The 11,305-nt window shown below is 47.8% G+C and overlaps 1 protein-coding gene across 1 annotated transcript in view; it reads left to right on the top strand.

Annotated features, from left to right (window-relative positions):
• Positions 1-10,379: 10,379 nt before the first annotated feature.
• Xcr1 (X-C motif chemokine receptor 1) overlaps positions 10,380-11,305 on the top strand; it is a 3,972-nt gene continuing 3,046 nt past the window's right edge. The window contains exon 1 of the mRNA XM_070017428.1: positions 10,380-10,455. The gene's annotated coding sequence lies outside the window, so the exon portion shown is untranslated. The remainder of the gene's footprint in view (positions 10,456-11,305) is intronic.

The raw sequence follows: 11,305 nt of genomic DNA, 5'->3' as shown, positions 1-11,305 counted from the left end.
GCACTTGAAAATGTTTTGATTTTAAAAGACTCAATAGTCTGATAAGGAGTTTTCCCTGAACTCTAGATAGAGCTCCAATTTTTCTTACTCAGTTTGCCTGCAGAGGTAGACTCAAAAGGACCATGTGGGGTTTTTGTCTCCTGCTAAAAGGAGCATTACTAGTGCTCCTCTTACTATCGTGAGCCCCTCTCCTGGAAATAAAAAGCAGCACTGATGAACCCAGATCAAGTCAAGCCAGTGACCGACACCTGTCATCCCAGCTACTCGGGAGGCTGAGATCTGAGGATCTTGGTTCAAAGCCAGCCCAGGCAGGAAAAAACCATGGGACTCTTCTTTCTAATAAACTGGCAAAAAGTCAGAAGTGTAGGTTGTGGCTCAAGTATAGAGCACCATCCTTGAGTGAAAAAAATGCTCAGGACAGTGCCTAGACTCCCCCCTCTCCACATACACACACACACATTTCTCAAGATGACTTCCCCAATCCACCACCATCTCCTAGGTGAGAAACAGCCCCACATCTGAAATCAGGGCTTCCGAGTGAGATGGAGCCTGGGTTTTGATCTGGGCCGCCAGCACCCTTGAGCAAACACCAGATATTTTCACACTCGCCCAAACCAGTCTGTCTCCCCAGTCTGAGGCAAAATGGCTGATGTAGCTCTTTAGGATGGTGATGAGAAGATGCATCGCCAAAAGATAGCATGGAAAGGCCACAGCCAGAAGTGGGACAGACCTAGTGATTGGCAGGCCTTAGCGTCTAAGCCCACTGAGAGCAAAGAACTGGGGTTCACTACCCTGGAGTGTTTCACCTTGTAATACCTTCTCTTTGGGGTGTCCCCTGAGATGGTACCCACATTAGAGCTAGGGACTGGCCTTCTGACCACAGAGATGTGACTTAAAATGGAAATCACACACATACCTGCCACCCCACAAAATGTATTGTTTCACAGGAAAAAAAAATCCTTTATTTATAGAACGCATGTCCTTTGTGTTAAGAAACCAAAGAGAAATAAAAAGAACACTCCTACCTAGTTTTCTTTGCCCTTTACTGTTTCATCTATTTGTGCGTGTGTGTGTGTGTGTGTGTGTGTGTGTGTGTGTGTGTGTGTTAATGTGAGAACCACGTGACTTCAGGGCCTGTGGCCACGCCTTCATGGTGCTGATGTCATAGCCACTTGCCAGCCTACAGTTAAGTAAGCGTAGATGATGCTGGTTGAAGAAGGAAAGAGAGAAAGAAGCTCGCCTCTTTGAAGGTTGCAGCTGCTCTTAGTTCTCAAGGCAGACACATACAGACCAATAAAACTTTGTCGCCCTTGACCGTGTTCCCACACACACACACCCGATTTTCTCACCTCCGAGTTCATTTCACCACATCCTGCATATGGCATCCTCTGAATTTATTACCAGGCCCAAGACATCCAATAAAGGCAGACAATGCAAGCAGTCCCCGCAGAGATGAGTCACATCGTGCAGCCTAGAGAACTGGGTTCTGGGCCTTAGTAGCCTCATCTGAGCCTTTGGATAATCAAAGCAGACCCGTTTCTGACAGAAGGAGGGACGTTCGTTCACTCTGGCTTTGATGCAGAGCCAGGAGATGCAAACACACCGGGTGGAAAAGAACAGCATCCTTCCTCTCCCCCACCTCTTCTGGGTAATTGAACCAAGCAAAGGGCTTCACTATCCATTCTGCATGGCTGGTGTGTCTTGACTGCTTGTCTCCTCGTGAGGAACCCCCTAACCCCCTCCACACACCTGCAGAAAGAAGGAATTGCGTCTGGGAAAGAGTGGGGAGGGGTACTGAGAAGCAGAGAGGTTCCCCCTTGAGACTAAAAACATGTATGATTTTGGTGGGCTGGGTATGGTGACACATGCCTGTAATCCTAGCTCTATTCCAGAGGTAGAGCTAGAGGAGGATTGAGGGCTGGAGATCAGCCCTGAAAAAAGTGAGGCAAAGTTTCTGGAATTACAGACATGGCTGGCACAGAAACTTTTTTGGGGGGGGTGGGGAGTGGCAATGCTGGTCTTCAACTCAGAGCCCAAGCACTGTCCCTGAACCTCTTTATGCTCAAGGCTAACGCTCTACTGCATGAGCCACAGTGCCACTTCCAGCTTTTTCTGAGTAGTTTTTTGGAGATGACAGTCTCACAGCCTTTTCTGCCCAGGCTGGCTTCGAACCGCAGTTCTCACAATCAGCCTCCTGAGTAGCTAGGATGACAGACGTGAGCCAGCTGCACCTGGCTGGCACAGAAATCTATGTTCTCTTCCTCACCAGCCATAGGCTATGGCTCAGAGCCTCCATTCCATGTTTCCTGTGCCTTTGTCTCTATTGGGAGAGTCGCTGACTAATCCTTAGAAATACACCTACTTGGGTTGTGAAGGTGGCTCAGTGGTAGAATGCTCGCCTAGCATGCATGAAGCCCTGGGTTCCATTCCTCAGTACCACATACACAGAAAAAGCTGGAAGTGGTGCTGTGGCTCAAGTGGTAGAGTGCTATCCTTGAGCAAAAGAAGCTCAGGGACAGTGCCAGATCCTGAGTTCAAGCCCCAGGACTGGCCAAAAGAAAATAGAAATTCACATAATTAGTCAGGTGCCGGCAGCTCACACCTGTAATCCCAGCTATTCAGAAGGCTGAGAAATGAGGATCATGGTTCAAAGCCAGCCCAGGCAGAAAAGTCAATGAGTCGCTTATTCCCAGTTAATCAGAAAAAAGCAACTAGTGGTAGAGCCTTGAGTGAAAAAGCTAAGCCTATCTGGCTTGGTTCAATACAAAAAAGCTGGCTCACACCTGTCATCCTAGCTACTCAGGAGGCTGAGATCTGAGGTTCAAAGCCAGCCCGGGCAGGAACGTCTGTGTTACCTCCAATGAACCACCAGAAAACCCGAAGTGGTGCTGTGGCTCAAGTGATAGAGCTTTCACCTTCAGCTGAAGAGCTGAGGGACAGCACCCAGGCCCTGAGTTCAAGCTCCACAACCAACAATAACAACAAAAAAGCCATGGTGGATATGATGACCTACGGTGATGTCCTGCAATTCTTGCATTATTTGCTCCCTCAAGAAAAGAAAGAAAGAACAGACATACACATTCCACGAGGAAGGGACAAAAATGTCTCTATGCAAAAGGACTTCGAGATTGACCGTTCCCTTCTCCCTTTGAAGACAGGTGTGGTGGAGTTTCCACATGTGACTTATAGTATGATAAGACCCTCTGATGTGCAAAGGGACCCTGGCGTCCTTGGCTTTTGACCTTGGTGAAGGGACATCTGGTTGTACGGATGACAGGAGATTCAATTGCTGGGTAGTTTTGTAATCAAGATATTATGTAACATTTGTAAAGGGAAAATTAGCACTTTTGTGGTTCTTGTTGGGGAACAAGCCTTTGTGAAGACTGTAATTTCCTTCGTTTCCATTGCCACTGTTAGAGGAAGTTGTGTCATTTAAAATGTGATAGGACAGTACAGGTGGGGGAGTGGCTTTTGCTATTTGAAGCTGAAATGGATTATTTACAGGACCAATGGGAACAGCTTCTTACCCACCACATCGGGAAGCACTTTGGTTGTGGTTCTACCCAGTGGGTCAGCAGCCAGAGCAGCCTTGCCCACCTCACCCTGGGTTTGTGTTGACCCTGTCATGTATGTGTCACCATACATATTATTGGCACCTTCTAAAAGAAACTCATGATCGAGGTGCTGGTGGTAGAGAAGCAGCCTGGAGTACATTGAGCTATGCATCTTCTAAGCTGCCTAGCAGTGGTTTAAAAGGGAGAATGAGAAAAGAACATAGTGTAAATGCTGTCAGTTTCCTGTTTAACCCAAGTAAGTATTTTGGAGGGAAAGCAAGTATCTGTTGCTTAGCATATGTAAAGTTGTAGTCTGTATTTATGAGACCATTGCTTAAAGATGATAAATTATGTAAATACATTAATAAATTCTACATTTCATTCAACACTCCAAAAAAAAAATGTCTCTACTAAAAAAGTCAGGGATGGCTGGGAAGGTGGCTCAGTGGTAGAGCGCTTGCCTTGCATGCATGAGGCCCTGGGTTCGATTCCTCAGCACCACATAAGCAAAAAAGAAAAAAGCCGGAAGTGGTGCTGTGGCTAAAGTGGTAGAGCGCTAGCCTTGAGCTGAAGAGCTGAGGGACAGTGCCCAGGCCCAGAGTTCAGGCCCCACGACTGCACCCCCCCCAAGAAAAATTAAAATTAAAAAGTCAGGGAAAAAATAACAGAAATACAAGAAGAAATGCCTGCTGGGTTATATCACTGAATATAGATTGACTTGGAAAAGATTCCAGAAAGTTCACTTGCTTTGCAGTTAGCAATCACTGTCAAATCATTCCCATGCCCTCCCCCTCCCTCATGGCTCCCTTTTTAAAATGAATTAAAATAAACTTCAAATATAGCTCTGTTCAGATACAGTGAGCTCTTGAGAGATAGCAATTTCATCTTCTTTTGTTCTGTATTTTTTTTTTTTTTTTACTAAAACAGTTATTAAGTATATAAGACAGAGAAGACAGGCTCTGGTGGTTTTCTGCCAGTTTAATGGCAGGTGAATAAGGGGAGAGGGAGGATGGTGGGGTAGAATTGAGCAGAAAAGGCCCTGTCACCTACCCTCATCTTTCCCATCCAGTGATGCATCTGTCTACCTCCCTCCTAGCCTCCCTCCCTCCTTCCTTCTTCCCTCCTTTCCTTCTTTCCTCTTTTTCTTTCTTTTCTTCTTTTTTCTTTTTCTTTTTTGTCAGTCTGAGGGCTGTAACTCAGGATCTGGGCACTGTCTCTGAATACTTTTTACTCAAGGCTAGCACACTTAAGCCACAACTCCACTTCCAGCTCTTTCTTTCTTTCTTTTTCTTTTTTTCTTTTTCTTTTCTTTTTTTTTTTCTTGGTTGGATGTGAGGCTTGAACTCTGGGCCTGAGCGCTGTCCCTCAGCTCTTCAGCTCAAGGCGAGCGCTCTACCACTTGAGCCACAGCGCCACTTCCTGTTTTCTGGGTGGTTTATTGGAGGTAAGAGTCTCACGGACTTTCCTGCCTGGGCTGGTTTTGAACCGTGATCCTCAGATCTCAGCCTCCTGAGTAGCTAGGATGACAGGCATGAGCCACCAGCGCCCAGCTTTCCAGCTTTTGTGTGTGTGGTTAATTGGAATTAAGAGTCTCACAGACTTTTCCTGCCCTGGCTGGCTTCAAACCTTGATCCTTATTCAGATCTCAGCCTGAGTAGCTAAGATTTCAGGTGTAAGCCATCTGGGCCTCTCCCTCTCCCTCCATCTTCTTTCTTCTCTCTTCCTCTTCTTCCTCCTCCTTCCTTCCCTTTCCTTCTCTCCTCCCTCCTCCTCCTCCTCCTCTTCCTCCTCCTCTTCCTCCACCTTCCTCTTTCTCCTCCTCTTCCTTTCCCTTTCTCCCTCACTCCCTCTCTCCTCCTCCTTCCCCCCACCTCTCTTTCTCTCCCATTTGGAACAAGACTTACAATACAGATCTCCCTTTGCAAGCATGCTGGGTGACTGGCTGTTGTCCCTCTCCCCAGCAGAGAACCAATGATAGCTACAACTCACATCACACCTGATCCATGGGCTTAGGGCGCCCCCTTGGCTCTCAGGGAGTCCTGGGCCGTATGGCGCCTCGTGTGGTGTAAGTGAAGAATCATGCTGCGAACTATGGTTTGCTCTCAAGGAAGCCTGGACGTAGGGAAGGAACCCTCTTGTGGTGCAATATTGAAGAACCATCCTCATTTCCCGGAGGCCTGGGCGTAGGGCGCCCCCTAGTGCTCAAATGGCAGCTGTGACCACAGGCTCAGAAATTCAACAGAAATGTTTAGGGTTTCTGGGAAGACAACAGGCAAAGCCAGGCCTCAGCAGGAGTGGAGCCGACACCTGATGTCACAGGTGTCGTCACCTGCCCCGGGAAGCATCGCCTCACTTGACAGGCATGGTGACACACTTAGGTGGCACAGAACTTACCACTCAGACTCCAAGGAAACTTGGGGAACTTCGGGACAACGCTGAGAAATACATTACGTTATCCAAGAAAAGTACCAAATCCTGCCAGGTACCAGTGGCTCATGCCTGTCATCACCAGAAAAACAGAAGTCTAGACCTGTGGCTCCAAGTGGCTTGCCTTCAACATAAAAGCTCAGGGACCCTGCGTTTGTGGGTACAGGTGGCTTAGCAATTCAGAGCCCAAGGGGAGAAGAGAATGGGTTATAGGAATAATTTAGAGGTCATGTGATCTATGCGACCTTAGTCCCTCTGTGTCTTTAATGTTTGTGCCCTATTAAGGCTTGAACTCAGGACCTGGGTCTTGTCCCTTAGATTGTTCACTCAAGGCTGCCACTCTACCACTTGAACCACAGCTCCACTTCTGGTGTTTGGGCGGTTCATTGGCAGTGAAGAATCGCACAGACTTTCCTGCCTGGGCTGGCTTTGAACCGTGATCCTCAGATCTCAGCCTCCTGGAGGAGCTAGGATTTCAGACATTTTCTGAATGCTCACAAGGGGCCAGTATTTCCCTCCAGTGAGCAATCCTCTGTGGTTCTGCCTCTTTACGAAAGTGATGATGTTATTCCACTAGAGGGCAGTAGTGAACAGCAAACGTCACTGGCTTTTTTATTTTAATTTTTATTTTTTGGTGCTAGTCCTGGGGCTTGAACTCAGGGCCTGGACACTGTCCCTGAGCTTTATCTACTCAAGGCTAGTGCTTTACTACTTGAGCCACAGTTCTAATTCTATTTTCTTTGGGGGGGAGGGGCACAGTTCATTGGACATAAGAGTTTCACAGACTTTTCCTGCCTGGGCTGGCTTTGAACTATGATCCTTCCATCTCAGCCTCCTGAGTAACTAGGGTTACAGGCGATTTCGTCCCTGAGATCTTTAAACTGAAACTGCCTGGGGAAAATTTGGGGACGGCTGAGGTCCAATGTCTTCTTTAACAATAGAGAAACTTGCCTGCATCAGTAGCTCATACCTGTCATCCTAGTCACTCAAGAGGCTGAGATCTGAGGATCCTGGTTCAAAGCCAACTAGGATACCAGGATAGCCGGGTGCTGGTGGCTCACACCTGTAATCCTAGCTACTCAGGAGGCTGAGATCTGAGGATTAAGGTTCAAAGCCAGCCTGGGCAGGAAAGTCTGTGAGACTCTTTATCTCCAATAACCCACTAGAAAACTGGAAGTGGCGCTGTGGCTCAAGCAGTAGAGCGCTCGCCTTGAACTGAAGAGCGCAGGGACAGAGCCTAGAACTTGAGTTCAAGCTCCAGAACAACAACCACAAAAAAGATACAACAACAACAACAACAAAATACCCTCATCTGCTTATTTCTGAAGAACAAAGTAGATCACAGACAAGCTGATAAAACCAAGACAGGAAAAGGAAATTGTTTTTTTTGGGGGGGGCCTGTGGGTTGGGGGTGGGGAGCATCAAGTCATCTTTGCCTATCTAAAAGAAATTAGGCCAAACAAGAAACCTCCCGAGGAAAGATCAGATGTGATATATCAATATATATGTGGGTTGTCTGCCCACAAGCTGAATTTCTTGTAAGTGGGGTAGTTTCTTCTTTCTTTTTTATCAGTTATGGGGCCTGAACTCTGGGCCTGGGTGCTGTCCCTCAGCTCTTCAGCTCAAAGCAAGCGCTCTACCACGTGAGCCACGGTGCCACTTCCAGCTTTTTCTGCTTATGTGGTGCTGAGGAATCAAACCCAGGGCCTCAGGCATGCAAGGCAAGCGTTCTACCACTGAGCCACCTTCCCAGGCCATGGGTAGCTCCTTCTAAAAGTCAACCCGTTTCCACTTTTCTCATGTCAGCTTTCCATCTTAACAAAGTCAAGCACAAAAGCTCAAGGACAGCTGAGCATCTGTGGCTCACACCTGTCATCCTAGCTACTCAGGAGACTGAGACCTGAGGATGATGGTTCAAAGCCAGCCTGGGCAGGAAAGTCCATGAGACTCTGATCTCCAGTGAACCACCAGAAAACCTGCAGGTGACGCTGTGGCTCAAGTGGTAGGGTGCTCACCTTGAGCTGAAGAGCTGAGGGACCAGTGCCCAGGCCCAGAGTTCAAGGCCCATGACCCACAAAAAAAAAAAAGACACAAAGACCACCATAGTGGAGAAATGAGTTGTGGGTATCCGGACTTCAGGGAAGTGGGAGTGAAATGCAGGTGGCCACTCTTTCCCCTTTTTTTATGTGAGAGGAAGTGGGAAATGGTGCGGGACACCCCCAGGCCACATAGACATAATAAAATCCTTTTCCTGATCTTCCCTTCTCCAAGGCATCTAAGGAAACTGGGAACTGGGAGTTTTCATTTTCAAAATCAACTAGCCAGCTCAAAGCCTACAGACTGGGATTCGTGGGACAACGCAGCACTGTTACTGATATCACAAAGCTGAGCCAGGTGCTGGTGGCTCACACCTGTGTCATCCTAGCTACTCAGGAGGCTGAGATCTGAGGATCACCGTTTGAAGCCAGCCTCTGCAGCCAAGTCTGTAGGACTCTTATTCACCACCAAAAAAGAAAGCCATGGGGCTGGGAAGGTGGCTCCGTGGTAGAGCACTTGCCTAGCATGCATGAAACTCTGGGTTCCATTCCTCAGTCCCACAGACACAGGAAAAAGCCAGAAGTGGAGCTGTAGCTCAAGTGGTAGAGTGCTAGCCTTGAGCCAAGAAAGCTCAGGGACAGTGCCCAGGCCCTGAGTTCAAACCCCAGGACTTGGGGGGGGGGGTGAAGGAAAGAAAAGAAAAAAAAAAGTGTCTCAGATTTTCCTGCCCTGACTGGCTTTGAACCGCGATCCTCAGAATCCTCAGATCTCAGCCTCCTGAGTAGCTAGGATGACAGGCATGAGCCACCAGCACTGGGCCCCATAGATGATTAGCACTTTCCATTTAAAGCAGTAGTTGGAATGCTCTTCATCCTGAAACCCAGTATGAGGAAACATAAAACTCCTCAGTTTCAAGCTATCTTCCATTTTAGGGAATCAGTATTTAACTCAACACTTGTTATATGAGTCTTCTCGCTAGGACCTGCCTTACTAAAGAACAATCACTTTGTCCAAGCGTGAACTAAGGCTTTGTACTTGTTTGGCTTGCTTGCTTCCTAGCACTCGACCACTGAAGCCACACCTTCAGTACAGCTTTTTACTGGTTACCTAGATAGGGACTTTTTCAAACTTTTCTGCATACCTTGAAATCCTCCACCTCTCACCTTCCAAAGTATCTCCTAACATTCTATTTTTATATATTTATTTATGTATTTGGTTCTGGGGCTTGAACTCAGGGACTAGATGGTGTAACTGAGCTTGCTTGCCTGCCTGCCTGCCTGCCTGCCTGCCTTCCTTTTCTTTCTTTCTTTCTTTCTTTCTTTCTTTCTTTCTTTCTTTCTTTCTTTCTTTCTTTCTTTCTTTCTCTCTCTCTCTCTCTCTCTCCCTTCCTTCCTTCCTTTTTCTTTCTTTCTTTCTTCCTTCCTTCCTTCCTTCCTTCCTTCCTTCCTGATGAGTCTCATGGAACCAGACTCATGCCTATCATCCTAGCTACTCAGGAGGTTGAGATCTGAGGATCACAGTTCAAAGCCAGCCTGGGCAGGAAAGTCCATGAGACACTTAATATCCAATGACCCACCAAAAAACCAGAAGTGGTGCTGTGGCTCCAGTGGTAGAGCGCTTGCCTGGAGCTGAAGAGCTGAGGGACAGTGCCCAGGCCCTGAGTTCAAGCCCCAGGACTGACAAAAAAAAAAAAAAAAATTCTCACAGACTCTCCTGCCTGGGTTGGCTTCAAATCACAGTCCTCAGATCTCAGCCTCCAGAGTAGCTAGGATGACAGGTATGTGTGAAGGGAACCTGGCACCTCAAATTATTCTGAATGGTGAGAAACGAATTGCTTCCCTCCCCTACACACAAGTACATGTGTGTGCAAGGATGTCTTTTCTCGGGCTGGGAAGGTGGCTCAGTGGTAGAGTGCTTGCCTTGCATGCCTGAGGCCCTGGGTTCGATTCCTCAGCACCACATAAGCAAAAAGAAAAAAGCCGGAAGTGGCACTGTGGCTCAAGTGGTAGAGTGCTCGCCTTGAGCTGAAGAGCTGAGGGACAGCGTCCAGGCCCAGAGTTCAGGCCCCAAGACCGGACCCCCCCCCCCAAAAAAAAAAGGATGTCTCTTCTCAAGCTCTCTAGGTAACATGAAGAAGGAAACAAACAAAAAGACCCAGTGTGGTGGCCCATGCCTCTAATCCCAGCTCGTTGGGAGGCTGAGGTAGGAACGGCTCAAATTTGAGTTCACTCTGGGCAATTGCAGGGCTCTAAATGTTTGTTTGTTTTTGAGGTTGGGGACAGAGCTCAGGGGTAAAGCGCTGGCAAGTTTCAGGCTTCACTCCACAGGTGGAAAATAAAAGAGGAAATAATAGATTCAGATGGAAGTTGAAAGACCATGAAACAGAGAAGCATTATTTCTGCCTCAGGGCACATGTAAACAGGTGCAGAAGCATCGGGTGAGTGCCTTTATAGATGTTTTATTTCATTTATTTGTTTGTGTGTGTGTGTGTGTGTTGATCCTGGGGCTTGATCTCAGGGCCTGGGCGCTGTACCTGAGCTGCTTTTTGCTCAAGGCTAGCGCTCTACCCCTTGAGCCACAGCACCACTTCCAGCTCTTTCTGTGTCTGTGGCACTGAGGAATCGAACCCAGGGCTTCATGCATGCTAGGCGAGCACTCTACCACTGAGCCACCTTCCCAGCCCAGTTCTTAAGATTTGGGAAGCATCAGAACTACCAACAGGGCTCAAAAATACCCAGATTTCTGAGCCCTATCCTAAGGCATTCTGATTCTTTTTATTTGGGGTTGCCTAGAAATCTATATGGTCTTTGATCTATTTTATGTATTTTTGAACTGTCCCCAAACTTCTTCTCTCAAAGTGAATGCTCTACCACTTGAGCCACAGCTTCATTTCCAGTTTCACCCCCCCCTCTTTGGGGGGGACAAGAGTCTCATGGACTTTTCCTGCCCAGGCTGGCTTTGAACCGTGATCCTCAGATCTCAGCCTCCTGAGTAGCTAGGATGACAGGTGTGAGCCACCAGCATCCAGATTTGCACAAGTTCTTTGTGTGTGTGTGTGTGTGTGTGTGTGAGAGAGAGAGAGAGAGAGAGAGAGAGAGAGAGAGAGAGAGAGAGAGAGAGAGAGAGAGAGAGAGAGAGAGAGGAGGGGGGGAGAGGGAGGGAGGGGGAGGGAGAGAATGTCTTGAGGTTTGAACTCAAGACCTGAGCGCTGCCCCCTGAGCTTTTTCGCTCCAGGCAGGTGCTCTACCACTTGAGCCACACAGCTCCACTTCCAACTTTTTGGTAGC

The sequence above is a fragment of the Dipodomys merriami genome, unplaced genomic scaffold (genome assembly GCF_024711535.1).
Source record: "Dipodomys merriami isolate MVZ:Mamm:240054 unplaced genomic scaffold, mDipMer1.0.p SCAF_125, whole genome shotgun sequence".
NCBI lineage: Eukaryota > Metazoa > Chordata > Mammalia > Rodentia > Heteromyidae > Dipodomys > Dipodomys merriami.
Note: the sequence above shows the minus strand (reverse complement) of the source record. Positions and strands in the feature narration are given on the sequence as shown.